The sequence below is a fragment of the Choloepus didactylus genome, chromosome 16 (genome assembly GCF_015220235.1).
Source record: "Choloepus didactylus isolate mChoDid1 chromosome 16, mChoDid1.pri, whole genome shotgun sequence".
In the NCBI taxonomy this organism is placed as follows: Eukaryota; Metazoa; Chordata; class Mammalia; order Pilosa; family Megalonychidae; genus Choloepus; species Choloepus didactylus.
In genome coordinates, this window is record NC_051322.1 from 23,766,945 (window position 1) to 23,782,510 (window position 15,566).

The following is a 15,566-nucleotide window of genomic DNA, read 5'->3' on the forward strand; positions in this document are numbered from 1 at the left end:
ATCCAAATTGGAAAAGAAGAAGTAAAACTGTCATTGTTTGCAGATGATATGATCTTATATCTAGAAAACCCTGAGAAATCGACGATACACCTACTAGAGCTAATAAACAAATTTAGCAAAGTAGCAGGATACAAGATTAATGCACATAAGTCAGTAATGTTTCTATATGCTAGAAATGAACAAACTGAAGAGACACTCAAGAAAAAGATACCATTTTCAATAGCAACTAAAAAAATCAAGTACCTAGGAATAAACTTAACCAAAGATGTAAAAGACCTATACAAAGAAAACTACATAACTCTACTAAAAGAAATAGAAGGGGACCTTAAAAGATGGAAAAATATTCCATGTTCATGGATAGGAAGGCTAAATGTCATTAAGATGTCAATTCTACCCAAACTCATCTACAGATTCAATGCAATCCCAATCAAAATTCCAACAACCTACTTTGCAGACTTGGAAAAGCTAGTTATCAAATTTATTTGGAAAGGGAAGATGCCTCGAATTGCTAAAGACACTCTAAAAAAGAAAAACGAAGTGGGAGGACTTACACTCCCTGATTTTGAAGCTTATTATAAAGCCACAGTTGCCAAAACAGCATGGTACTGGCACAAAGATAGACATATAGATCAATGGAATCGAATTGAGAATTCAGAGATAGACCCTCAGATCTATGGCCGACTGATCTTTGATAAGGCCCCCAAAGTCACCGAACTGAGCCATAATGGTCTTTTCAACAAATGGGGCTGGGAGAGTTGGATATCCATATCCAAAAGAATGAAAGAGGACCCCTACCTCACCCCCTACACAAAAATTAACTCAAAATGGACCAAAGATCTCAATATAAAAGAAGGTACCATAAAACTCCTAGAAGATAATGTAGGAAAACATCTTCAAGACCTTGTATTAGGCGGCCACTTCCTAGACTTTACACCCAAAGCACAAGCAACAAAAGAGAAAATAGATAAATGGGAACTCCTCAAGCTTAGAAGTTTCTGCACCTCAAAGGAATTTCTCAAAAAGGTAAAGAGGCAGCCAACTCAATGGGAAAAAATTTTTGGAAACCATGTATCTGACAAAAGACTGATATCTTGCATATACAAAGAAATCCTACAACTCAATGACAATAGTACAGACAGCCCAATTATAAAATGGGCAAAAGATATGAAAAGACAGTTCTCTGAAGAGGAAATACAAATGGCCAAGAAACACATGAAAAAATGTTCAGCTTCACTAGCTATTAGAGAGATGCAAATTAAGACCACAATGAGATACCATCTAACACCGGTTAGAATGGCTGCCATTAAACAAACAGGAAACTACAAATGCTGGAGGGGATGTGGAGAAATTGGAACTCTTATTCATTGTTGGTGGGACTGTATAATGGTTCAGCCACTCTGGAAGTCAGTCTGGCAGTTCCTTAGAAAACCAGATATAGAGCTACCATTCGATCCAGCGATTGCACTTCTCGGTATATACCCGGAAGATCGGAAAGCAGTGACACGAACAGATATCTGCACGCCAATGTTCATAGCAGCATTATTCACAATTGCCAAGAGATGGAAACAACCCAAATGTCCTTCAACAGATGAGTGGATAAATAAAATGTGGTATATACACACGATGGAATACTACGCGGCAGTAAGAAGGAACGATCTGGTGAAACATATGACAACATGGATGAACCTTGAAGACATAATGCTGAGCGAAATAAGCCAGGCACAAAAAGAGAAATATTATATGCTACCACTAATGTGAACTTTGAAAAATGTAAAACAAATGGTTTATAATGTAGAATGTAGGGGAACTAGCAGTAGAGAGCAATTAAGGAAGGGGGAACAATAATCCAAGAAGAACAGATAAGCTATTTAACGTTCTGGGGATGCCCAGAAATGACTATGGTCTGTTAATTTCTGATGGATGTAGTAGGAACAAGTTCACTGAAATGTTGCTATATTATGTAACTTTCTTGGGGTAAAGTAGGAACATGTTGGAAGTTAAGCAGTTATCTTAGGTTAGTTGTCTTTTTCTTACTCCCTTGTTATGGTCTCTTTGAAATGTTCTTTTATAGTATGTTTGTTTTCTTTTTAACTTTTTTTTTCATACAGTTGATTTAAAAAAGAAGGGAAAGTTAAAAAAAAAAAAAAGAAAAAAAGAAAAAAGACAAACAAGGAAAAAAAAAAAAAAAAAAAGATGTAGTGCCCCCTTGAGGAGCCTGTGGAGAATGCAGGGGTATTTGCCTACCCCACCTTCATGGTTGCTAACATGACCACAGACATAGGGGACTGGTGGTTTGATGGGTTGAGCCCTCTACCATAAGTTTTACCCTTGGGAAGACGGTTGCTGCAAAGGAGAGGCTAGGCCTCCCTGTATTTGTGCCTAAGAGTCTCCTCCTGAATGCCTCTTTGTTGCTCAGATGTGGCCCTCTCTCTCTGGCTAAGCCAACTTGAAAGGTGAAATCACTGCCCTCCCCCCTACGTGGGATCAGACACCCAGGGAAGTGAATCTCCCGGGCAACGTGGAATATGACTCCCGGGGAGGAATGTAGACCCGGCATCGTGGGATGGAGAACATCTTCTTGACCAAAAGGGGGATGTGAAAGGAAATGAAATAAGCTTCAGTGGCAGAGAGATTCCAAAACGAGCCGAGAGATCACTCTGGTGGGCACTCTTACGCACACTTTAGACAACCTTTTTTAGGTTCTAAAGAATTGGGGTAGCTGGTGGTGGATACCCGAAACTATTAAACTACAACCCAGAACCCATGAATCTCGAAGACAGTTGTATAAAAATGTAGCTTATGAGGGGTGACAGTGGGATTGGGAATGCCATAAGGACCAAACTCCACTTTGTCTAGTTTATGGATGGATGTGTAGAAAAGTAGGGGAAGCAAACAAACAGACAAAGGTACCCAGTGTTCTTTTTTACTTCAATTGCTCTTTTTCACTCTAATTATTATTCTTGTTATTTTTGTGTGTGTGCTAATGAAGGTGTCAGGGATTGATTTAGGTGATGAATCTACAACTATGTAATGGTACTGTAAACAATCGAAAGTACAATTTGTTTTGTATGACTGCGTGGTATGTGAATATATCTCAATAAAATGATGATTAAAAAAAAAAAAAAGAATATAAAAAAAAAAATAAATAAATAAATTAAGTGGAGACAGTGGTTAAACAGTCATGTACTTCCTGCAATTTTCTATTTGAAAAGACCCCACAGACTAACTTCAGCACTTCATAAATTTTCTCCACTCTGAACCGACCAGCACCTTAACATTTTATTGTTCCATCATTTTATGGCTCCCTTGAACCCAAGCAAGCACTAGCCAAAAAAAAAAAAACAACAATAATAATAAAAATTATATTTTCATTAAGCATCACCAACACATTTTGGAAAACAATTCCTGTTTTTGTTTAGAATACATACATACATACATACATATATATATATATATATATATATATATATATATATATGTATATATCCTTTAATAGAAAGGAAATAAAAATTCACTTGGATAAGGCCCTTCTGAAAGCAGTCATGATGCAGTATTTCTCCTTCCAATAGAATCTTTTGTGTTCTAATCAGCAAAATAGCTTTAAGTATCAGATATAGACCAAGACAAATGAACTACATAGTATGGCGTTCAAACTCTGAGGTAACATTACTCTCATAGTATCTGTAAGTAGGAACATGAAGTCTTAGCTATGACAGAATTTCACTGAGCTGTCAAGAAGCTCTCAGATCTAAGATTAGTGTCTATGAAATACAACAATTAAATTGACAACAATGGGAACATTTTCATTAATCTCATTAATCCTGTACTCTAATCATCAAGTTTACCTGTCCCAACAAATAAAAAACAACATTACAGAGAAATTTAACAGGTAAATCCAGCATTAAAGGCACTGCCTAATTTCTGGCCTATGACTGCTAGCATTAACATAAAGAAATGCTCAAATTCGTTAGTAATCAGTGAAATGTAATTTAAAATGAGATTTTACTTTGTATCAATTAATTTTGAAAACTCAGAGTGCCTGATAACAGCAAACATTGGTAGATAGGAACCCTCATGAATTTCTCACAGGATTATAGACCATTGAAATTTGTTCTCGAATGCAATCTGGCAGTAATTCAATAAAATATATGGATACCCTATGATCCAGAAATCACAATCCTGGCTTTATTTCTCAAAGAAAATTATCACAGAGGTCTCAAAGGAATGTTTATCAAAGTATTTTCTAAGGTGATAAGAAATTAAAGGTAATATAAGTTTCCACAAATAGAAAACTAGACAGATGAAATGCAGTAGATGCACACTCTAAAACACTGTGCAGCAGTTAGAAGCAATATATAGCAACACAAACGGATCTTTACAACATAAATGGAGAGAGAACTTTTTTTTAAAAAAAGAGATATATAGTCTGATATCCCCTCTATAAATAAAAAAATGTGGACACCCAAAACAACATACACATAACAACAGAAACAGCAGGATACATATCACACTGAGGAGACTGAATTATTTAAGTCCACAATTGCCTTTGTGGGTGTCAACCTTCTTGTGGGTATCAACTCATTTGTAAACAGGACCTATTGAAAATGTATTATTAGTTAAGGTGTGGCTCAACTGAATTATGGTGTGCTTAATCCACATTACTGATGTCCCTTAGAAGCAGAAGACATTTGGATGCAATGAGCAAGAGGAGCCAGATTCAGCAGAAACTGAAAGAGCAGACACACAAGAGAGGGATCATCATATGATACGAGGCAGAGATACAAGCAAAGGAATCCCAGGGATTGCAGCAATCCAGCACCAGACTGCTGCAGACTTTGGGGAGAAAGCATAGGCTTGCCAGTTGCTTGATTTTGGACTTCCAGCCTCTGAAACCATAAGTCAATAAATTCCTGTCGTTAAGCCCACCAGTGTGTGGTATTTGTCATAACAGCTCTGGAAAACCTAAGACACCCATGTTAGAATGTTTGTCTGCATGTTGATGGGCAAGAGAATACAGTGGGAATTGGAATAAAAGGGGATGAATGAAAAAAATGAGACACCTTGAGCAGCCCAATAACGACCACTGAATTGAGTAAGATTAATTCAGTCTTCTGCACCGGAGGTCTGTGAAAAAACTTAAGGACTCAACCTAGAATATACCATGCCACTAAAGCTAATCTCAATAATCTCCCTCAGGAAGGCACAGAACCAGTTTAGTACTTGTAAGATTTTCAATGCTAAGCCTGTTACATGGAAAAACCATTCTACTTCCTTTAACGTCAAAACTTTTATCCAAGATAAAATAAAAGGGAGTTGGAAGATACAAGGTTCAACTACCCATGAATATAAGTTCCTATAGTGATACTTAAGAAACAAGGTAATGGTCTAGGCCCTGTGATTCATCCAATCTCAAGATCTTTTAAAATTTAGCCACAGGACAAACATATAGACCAGTGGAATTGAATTGAAAGTTCAGGAAAAAACTTCACATTCATGGCCAATTTATTTTTGACAAGGGTGCCAAGTCCATTCAACGAAAGAATAGTCTCTTCAACAAATGGTTCTAGGAACACTGGAAATCCACAAGTAAAAGAATGAAGGTGCTGTGTTTTAAAACTTTGGCTTCTGTGTGAGACCAAAGGAAGAGATATTTATTTGGTGCAAAGTCTATATTTTCTGTAACATACTATATAATTTAACTTGTATGGTCAGTTTACTCAAACACCATAATTACATGGAACCCTGAATAGGGAATGAGATTGGTCGGTTTGTACGGGTTAGTGTGAAGCCCCAACACATCCCAGAGTAATTTGGGCAAAGAATTAAAAGTATATGCAATGCCACCTTGAGGGACTGGGGGAAAATGTGGAAATATTAAACTTCCCCAGCTGGGGAATTCCTGATATTCTCCCAAGCACTGGGGACTACCCATTTGGTAGGTCAAGCCCTCAATCTTGGGGCTTGCCCTTTTGAAACTTGTTACTGCACAGGAGAGGCTAAGCCTACTTACAATCGTGACTGAGAGTCACCCCCAGAGAACCTCTTTTGTTGCTCCTGTGTGGCCTCTCTCTCTATGCCAACTTGGCAGGTGGACTTGCTGCCCTCCCCACCGATGCGGGACATGACGCCCAGGGATGTGAAATCTCCCTGGCGATGTGGGACATGACTCCTGGGGATGAGCCTGGCCCTGGCATCGTGGGATTGAGAGGGTCTTCTTGAACAAAAGGGGGAAGACAAATGAAGCAAAATAGAGTTTCAGTGGCTGAGAGATTTCAGGTGGAGTCAAGAGGTCATTCTGGAGCTAACTCTTATGCATTATATAGATATTCCTTTTTAATTCTTAATTTATTAGAATAGCTAGAAGGAAATATCTGAAGCTGTTGAACTGCAATCCAGTATCCTTGATTCTTGAAGACAATCGTATAACTATATAGCTTATATGGTGTGAATGTATGATTGTGAAAACCTTATGGCCCACACTCCATTTACCCAGTATATGAACAAATGAGTAGAAAAATGGGGACAAAAAGTAAATGAATAATAAGTGGGAGGAGGGGTATGGAATATTTTGGGTGTTCTTTTTCACTTTTATTTTTATTCTTATTTTTATTTTTTTGAGTAATGAAAATGTTCAAAAATTGATTGTGGTGATGAATGCACAACCATATGATGATACTGTAAACAACTGTTGTACACATTGGATGACTGTATGGCATATGAATATATTTCAATAAAACTGCATTAAAAAAAGAAAGAAAGAAAAGGTGAAATCCCTACCTCACACCATATACAAAACTTAACTCAAAATGGATCACAGACCTAAATATAAGAACTGAACTATAAAACTCCTAGAAGAAAACATATGGAAGCATCTTCAGGAGCTTGTTTAGGTAATAGTTTCTTAATATTTTATGCCAAAAGCAAAAGAAAAAAATTGATAAATGGGACCTCATCAAAATTAAAAATCTTTGTGCAAAGGATGTCATCATGAAAGTAAAAAGACAATCTACACAATGGGAGAAAATATTTGGAAACCATATATCCAATGAGGGTTTGTTTTAGTTTCCTAGGCTCCTCAAAGCAAATACTATGAAATGGGTCAGGTTAAACAATGGGAATTTATTCGCTCACAGTTTTGAGGACAGGAAGATGTCCAAATCAAGGCATCATTAAGGCAATGCTTTCTTCCCGAAGACCAGCTGCCAGTGATCCTTGGCTCCTCTGTCACATGGCAAGGTATATGGCAATGCTAACTGGTCTCTCCCTTCTCTTCCAGGTTTTGGTGATTTCAGCTTCTTGCTTCGGTGGCTTTCTCTCTGTCTGAATTTCATTTTACTTATACAGACTCCGGTAATAGGATTAAGACCCATCCTGAATGAGACAGGTCACACCTTAACTGATGTAGCCTCATCTAAAGGTCCTATTTGAAATGGGCTCACACCCACAAGAATGAATTAACTTTAAGAACATGTTTTTCTGGGGTACATACAGCTTAAAACCAGCACAGGGTTTAATATCCAGAATATAGAAATAAAAATCCTACAACTCAACAACAAAAACAACCCAATTTAAAAATGGGCAAAAGACTTGAATAGACATTTCTCCAAAGAAGATATACAAATGGCCAGTAAGCACATGAAAAGATGGGCAACATCATTAGCCATTAGGGATACGGAAATCAAAACCTCAGTGATATACAATTTCACGCCCACTAGAATGGCTAATATTAAAAAAAAAGAAAAACAGAAAACAACAAGTATTGAAGAAAATGTGGAGCAACAGGAACACTAGTTCATTGTTTGTGGGAATGAAAAATAGTGCAGCTGCTGTGGAACACAGTTTGGCAGCTCCTCAGAAAGTTAAGTATAGAATAACCATACTACCTAGCAATCCCACGTCTAGGTATGCATCCAAAAGAACTGAAAGCAGGAACTCAAACAGATATTAGCACACCACTGCTCATAGTGGCTTGATCTATAACTGCTAAAAGATGAAAGCAATCCCAGTGTTCATCAACAGATGAATGAATAAACACAATGTGGTATATATATACAGTGGAATATTATTCAGTCACAAAAAGGAATGACGTTCTGATACATGAGACAACATGGATCAACCTTGAAGACATCATGTTGAGTGAAATAAGCCAAAGACAAAAGGACAAATACTAAATGATCTCACTGATATGAAATAATTAAGATTAAGTCAATACATAGTATCAGAAACCAGCCTACAAGTTTACCAGGGGCAGGGATGGGGGTAGGGAATGAGGAGTTCATGCTTAATTGGTACAGAGTTTCTGTTTGGGGTGATGGAAAAGTTTTGGTAATGGCTGGTGGTGATGGGGTAGCCAAAAATTAACACTACTTAATTATGTATTTGAATGTGGTTAAAAAGGGAAAATTTTATGTTGTATATATGTTACTAGAATAAAAACCATGATGTAAACTATGAACTATAGGCAATAGCATAATTATAATAATATTCCTTCATCAGTTGTAACAAAGTTACCACACTAATGCAAAATGTTAATAATGAGGGGAAGGGGTATATGGTGACTCTGTATTTTCTGCATGATTATTCTGTAAACCCACAACTTCTCTGATAAAAAAAAAAATTAAAAAAACACTTTAGCCATAGGTGGCAATAACTAAAAATAAAGTTGTATATCCAAGTTTTGCTGTTAGTTAGAGCTTTGGAACATTTTAAAAATAGACAGACATATAAACAAATGAATTTCTCTAGCACAATCTCTAATAGAGGCTAACAATGAAGCATTTACTGTTTATATTGGTCCATTTTCCCAATGTGAAACAACTAAGAACTCTTTTTTGGGATGAAATCATAGTAATTTTTAATCTTCTTAATAATAAAGGCATTTTCAACACATTCTCACTTTTAAGCTGCCAAGTCTGCTTACAAAGCAAGATACTAATGTAAACCAGATTTTTTGTGTAAGAATTGCAAAAACATAGTCAATTTATTTCTTACAACAGATGATTCTTGAAATCTTGTCTATCAAGTTGTAAGCAATAAAAGTATGAAAGAATTATAGCTTGCCTTTTTTGCCTCATGGCAAATATTATAGTGAAAGGAGGTTGTAGCTGTTACTAAAACTTGAAATTAGGGCTATCAACAATATGTACGTAGCCTGCCATGCAACTGTAGCTGCCATGGTTTCAACTCTAAGATCCAGCAAATTCCACCTAGGGCCTAAGAAACCCCCTTAGGGAGTAAGTCGAAAACATAAAACCCAATGTCTGAATCAAACATATAGCTTTAGAATGCTGAGTCCCATTGGTAAGTGAATGGGAATAGAAAGTACAATCTTAGACCAAGTCCTCGGGCAAAGGGATGAGAATGGGCAGATGGCATCTCAAAGATGAAACAGGGTCTCAGTATCGACAGGGGGTGTAAAATTCCACCTTTAAGCAAGGATAAACTAAAGAATAGTACTAACAGGCAAGGAGAGACCACACGTATCCCAACAAGTACAGCATTCCCCAAAGGCACCACCCAACCCCGTTCAGACAGCCCCTGAATGCAAGGAAGTCCCACCTCAAGACTAAAGCCACTGTCAGGAGAAGCAAATGCCACTCATTTGGCAACCAAGCCCAAAGATCTCGGTTAGGACCCCACACTCCCGGCACAGGCGCCTAGCTGTGGGCCTGAACCCCACAGCCAGGCGCGGAACACAGCTTGCAGCAGCAGCGTACTGACAACTAGAGACGCCCCTGGCTAAAGTGGAGCTGTGACCCTTGGCCCTGACCCCTGACCTCGCGGTGCAGGCACATCCCGCGCTAGGGTATCCCCTGGAGAAGCTTGAAAACCCCCTTTTTACCTGTCACAGCCTCATCTCAGACCGCGATGTCGCCTGTCGGTCCACCCGTGGGCGTTCCAGCAAAAGGACAAGGAGAGGGCGTATGTAAGGAGGATGCGGGGTGGGAAAATCTGGGTGGAAAAACCTTTGGGACCGCAATCCCTTCCCAGCCACATGCAAGGTGCCGTGACCGTTGCTGCCGCCTCCGCCACCGCCGCTACCGCCGCCACCACCGACGCCGCTGCAGTAAATCAGCTGACACCAACCTCAGCTGCCGTGACTTTGGCTGCAACTGTCGCAAAAAAACAGGGGGAGGGAAATGCTCATAATTTGCATACACTCTGGGTCTAAGCCGGCACGAAAGGAGCCGGCCGAGTTACTATGGAGACCGGAGGCGAAGGGTTTCATATTGGGCAAGGAGTGCACGGAGGCCATTTTTGTTGTGGGAAGCGCCTTCTAGGCTCTTTTTTCGCCTCTAATTCACTGGCAAGAGGGAGGACCAAAATGAAAGGATGAAATGGCAAGTCTGGATCTTCCCTGGGACCAGCAAATTACAAATTTACCCTTCTGCGCCCAAGGCTCCGTCCCGGCGCCTGGAGAGAGCTAGTTCTGGATGTTAGTTAATTGGCCCCCTGAACTTCGAGCTTAGCGGTTGCCCAGGACACCCGAGGCCAGAGAGGGAAGAACTCTGCTACTCGACTAGAGGAAGCGTGGCGTTCTGTAACACTCGTGTAGAGGGGAGGGAATGAATAGCGACTCTCCGTGTGGACGGCAGTAAAAAGTAGTGGAGCATGGGCTCTGCATTCAGAGTGGCGCCCTTTCGGATCCAGATTCCTCCACTGCACAGCACTAAAGTCATCTTGGGTATCTTCCCTTTTCTCTCTCTCTCTTCAATCTCCCTATTTATAAAATAGGGATAATAGCCTCGTGGATGTCTAGGAGATTAAACGAACTGGGTAAATGTTAATTATTTATTATGCTTGCCCATCTACCTACCAAATATTTGTTGAATGAATAGCAGCCAATGGAAAAACTGTAGTGTCATGCTGGTGACCAGTGGTCAGTTTTGTTAAAAGATAAGAAAAATATTCATTCCAAGGCTTTTTTTTTTTTTTTCTTTTATAGATTCACTAGCGGATTTACAGGAGAACTAAGAATTCTATTGCAGTCCTCCAAAGTTACTGTGTATATGGGTCACCTAGGGAACTTGTTAAAATAAAGTTTCTGATTTAGTAAGTCTGGGGTAGGGTCTGAGAGTCTGCATTTCTAACAAGCTCCTGAGTGATGCCCACTGCTGCTGCCCCTAAGACCACATCTTGAATAGCAAGATCCTATTGGACACAAAGACTTGACTAGAGCAGAGGATTAGGGGACCAGAACAAGGTAGAATAATCTCCTCAGACAATATAGTTTCCTTGCGAATTGCCAAAAGAATGCTAAGTATTGGTTTGGTCAAAAGGCTTCTTGTCAACAATTTGTTGTTCCTGCTAATGATAAACTTATCTCTCCCCTATTCCCCAGCAACACATGGCAGACCCCGTCCCTGTGCCAGGTGACACTCCCCCTTTCCCTTCACCAGGCCATTTAGCATCCAACTACTGCACTGTACTTTAGTCTCAGTGTTGTTTCTTCTGTTTCTGTTTATTTGTAGAGACCAACCCTACATACAGCCAACTTAGATGAGAAAATTTAAATCATCATGTTCAACAAAACAGTTGAAAAGCAATAATGCTGAAATTGTCTTATCTGCAAATTAGAATTCTTTTTGTTCTGTTTTGACTATTTTTGACTAACTGCTTTGCTATTATGTATTATGAGTTTGGGGAAAAATGATGTTAAGTAGAAGGAACCAATTCCTCAGCTAATTAGCTTCAATATACTCACTCTTGTTATGATGAATACATTTAAACTTTTAAGTTGATAGTTTCCTTTACAATTTATAAGAACATTTTTGGAAATACAGGAAGCACAGAATTTTGCCACAGGATAATCTTAGGCTAGATTAAGTCTAGTTTGATTTGTGAAGGAAATCTGTAGATTAGTTTTTCCTAAACTGACTCTTTTATTCAACAAATATTATTTGAATGCTTACTATGTTTCAAATACCTTCCTAGGAATATGAAGATTAAAGAGCAGCTTTCAGACTGTTAGCACTGTGGTCCCTCTCTAACAAGTGTACAAAATTTATTGCCAAAGTATTTATTTATGTAGTCTTCTGAACCACAAGGCTAAAATAAACATTCAAATACTAATTAATAATATGCTGCTATTTCAAAAAAATTAATAATTTTTGTGCACACATATATATGACATGCTTATAACCTTCCTGAAAATTCAGATGTTTATTTTCAGTAAGCTGATCCTGAGTATATTTATTTGAGTACATTATTTATTCCTCTTGTCTGGAGGAATTATACAAGCATCATAAAAGATTAAATCAAAAAATTCAGTTCAACATATACTTTTTAAGCCTCAGCTGAAAGCAAAGCTGAAAAACTAAGAATCTGGCATGCTCAGCTTCTATAAAGAAAGGCAGGGTGCGTCCCACCAAGATTCAGGAGGTGGGAAATTCCATAGTCATTGGAAAGTGTGTTGGAGCCTGGGCAGCTAAAAAGAATGACAAATATCCACCAAGATATATGGCTATAATACAGTACAGTTTGAAAAGTACACAAAACAAGGTATATGGGGGGGGATTCATTCATTACTTTAAGTTGGGGTGAGGAGGGATAATCACAGACTTTATAGAAGGCTAGAAAAATGGGTAGGATTTGGAATAGGGAGAATTGGGAAAGGGTAACAGCTTTGTTACTAGTATTGAGATGTAAAACATTGTTATATACAATAAACAAAGTTAAATTTGGAGGAAGTACAGGGTCATGAAAATGAAATAATGGGAAACTGTTGGAAAAGTAGATTGGGCCCAGTGATAAGAAATTACAAGGGAAAAATAGGAAAAGGACAGGTGAGAGGCCTTGAATGCCCATATAAGCTTTCTGAACTTTATTCCAAAGACAGTGAAGAGCAATTGAAGAGTTTGACCAGTACATGAGCAGTGCTTTTCCCAACAATATTGTATTTGATTTTTGTCAATGCATAACATTACCACTTGGTTAATGGCTTAAAAAAACACACATTTACTGTCTCACAGTTTCTGTATGAAGAGTTCAGGCAAAGCTTAGCTGGGTCCTCTGCTCATGATCTCACAAGGCTGCATTCAAGGTTCAGCCAGGCTGCATTCTCATCTGGAGGCCTGACTAGGAAAGAATCTGATTCCAGAGTCACTCAGGTTCATTCATTTCCTTGTGGCTGTATATAACTAAGAGCCGGGCTTCTCAATGGCTGCCAGCTGGAAGTGGCCCTCAGGTCCTAGAGGATTCTCACAGTTCTTTGCCACATGGATCTCACCAAAGGACCTGTCAAAACATGACAGCTAAGTTCTGAAAGCTAACAAGGAGAGTCTCTCTAGTGTGTGCTAGCAAGATGGAGATATATATATATATCATAACCTAATCAGGAATGACATCTCATCACCTTTGCCATATTCTATTGATTAGAAGCAGGTTACATATTCTACCTACATTCAATGAGAAAGAATTTTACAAGGATGTAACTCATGATAGAGGAGGGTCACCTTAAGTGTGTCAGATTAAAATATTAATCTGCCAGCAATTTATCATGTAAATTACACAGGAGATACAGGGAAGCAAGGAGACAAGTGAGAAGTTGTTTTATGGTAGTGGTTGTTGCTTTAATCAAAAGCCTAATGTTGTTACCAGAACAGAATCATGAATGGAACCCACAAGATAAGAGTCAGAAATCCCATCATGCTATAAGCATTAACAAAAAAAAAAAAAAACTTAAGTATCACTCTGACTTTAGAATTTGGTAGCATTTACCCTAGAACAAACCAATAATACTCCCTGGACTTTCAGAGTTCAAAGTTATCTCTCCAAAAAGCAAAGAGATTTATTCCTCCATTTTACAATTAAAAAAAAAAAAGATTATCATGCTGATAATGACTGACCTCATTATTTCTATCATTTTACCCCTAAAAGTCATATCACAATTTGGGGTTCAATGTAAGCACCAAGAGTGCTCACACTTTACCATGCTGCAGCAAAGTAGTTTAATAAGCAATCTTTGCTTGATTTTGTATAATTAAAACTCTTTTTAAGTGCTTCCCTTTTCACTTTTTCATATGAAAGTCAACTGGTGAGAACTCTTTTTTTCCTATCTCATGACTTCCACTGAATCAAATCATTTCTTTTCAAGTAACAGGATGTCTCTTTCTAGAATATCACTATTTGCTCCTTATCCAGGCCTTTTAAGAAAAGATGAAGGGAATAAGGTTAGGGGTACTCAGGATCCTTTTCAGTTAAGGTTTGGGGACCCATTACCAAGCTCCCAAGATCAGAAAGGAGAAATTAGAACAGATAGTAAAGGAGGCGGTGGTGAGTACTGTCCCAGTCCAGACACCACCTTCAGCAAGAGGGACTGTGGTTCATCCCACTAACCAACTGCTTCTAAATGTCCTTTCAGAAAAGAGGGGACCACCAGAGCCCTGGAAGAGTTGCTCCTTAAACCTGTGTGGAGAAGTGGATCCATAAGTTGCTGTTCCAGTTTGCTAATGCTGCCTTTATGCAAAATACAAGAAATGGATTGGCTTTTATAAATGGGGTTTATTTGGCTACAAAGTTATAGTCTTAAGGCCATAAAGTGTCCAAGGTAAGGCATCAACAATCGGGTACCTTCACTGAAGGATGGCCATTGGTGTCCAGAAAACCTCTGTTAGTTGGGAAGACATGTGGCTGGCATCCGCTCTGGAGTTCTGGTTTCAAAATGGCTTTCTCCAAAATGTTGCTCTTGGGGTGTTTTGTCCTCTCTTAGCTGCACCTCCTCTTCAAAATGTCACTCTCAGTTGCTCTCTGATCCCTCTCTGTGTTAATTCCTTTATACAACTCCAGCGATCCAATTAATACCCACCCTGAATGGGCAAGGTAACACCTCCATGGAAATTATCCAATCAAAGTGGTTCACTCACAGTTGATTGAGTCACATCTCCACAGAAACACTCAGTCAAAGGATTCCAATCTAATCAACACTAATATGTCTTCCCCACAAAATTGCATCAAAGATAATGGCATTTGGGGGGGGGACATAATACATTCAAACTGACACAGGTGCAAATAGGAGACTGTGAAAGACACAAAGATGCACTGCCCAGATTCCCCTTCAAGAAAGAACTACTAATCTACTTCAAGGAGTGTAGGTGGTTCACTGCCTCATGATAAGGATAACTGATATAAAACCTCCATTTTAGGAAAGCCTGCAATGTGTAAAAGACCTTAAGCCTTAGTTTGAATAGGGATAATTCTGGGAACAGAATTGACAAAAGAAACCAACTCTTAGTATCTGCAATTTGAGAAGCCATAGCAAGATGCTTGAAAAGAATAGACAGAAAAAGGAAGATCTTGGAAATTAAAAATAAAATTACCGAAGTTGAAACAATCTGCCAGAAAGTAAAACAAAAACAAACAAACAAACAAAAAAAAACGGAGAGACTATGAGTGAAAATATGAGACATAGAAGACCAACCAACCCAGGAGCTCTATATTTGACTAGTAGCTATTCCTCGTAAAAGAGAACAAAGAAAGTATTAGGGACTAAATTATTATAGAAACAAGATAAGGAAGTGTTCCAAAGCTGAAAGCAAAAGCCTCTAGGCAAAAAGAGTCCACTGAAT

The 15,566-nt window shown here is 38.6% G+C and overlaps 1 protein-coding gene and 1 long non-coding RNA gene across 5 annotated transcripts in view; one reads left to right on the top strand and one right to left on the bottom strand.

Moving 5' to 3' along the window:
- WDR7 (WD repeat domain 7) overlaps positions 1-10,031 on the bottom strand; it is a 430,734-nt gene extending 420,703 nt beyond the window's left edge. For all 4 annotated transcript variants that reach the window (XM_037806351.1, XM_037806353.1, XM_037806352.1 and 1 more), the window contains exon 1: positions 9,842-10,031. The gene's annotated coding sequence lies outside the window, so the exon portion shown is untranslated. The remainder of the gene's footprint in view (positions 1-9,841) is intronic.
- A 248-nt stretch (positions 10,032-10,279) lies between these two features.
- LOC119511903 lies at positions 10,280-14,492 on the top strand. Its single transcript, XR_005212253.1, has 2 exons — positions 10,280-10,776; positions 14,363-14,492. It is a non-coding gene; the product is annotated as an uncharacterized LOC119511903 (long non-coding RNA).
- Positions 14,493-15,566: the final 1,074 nt, after the last annotated feature.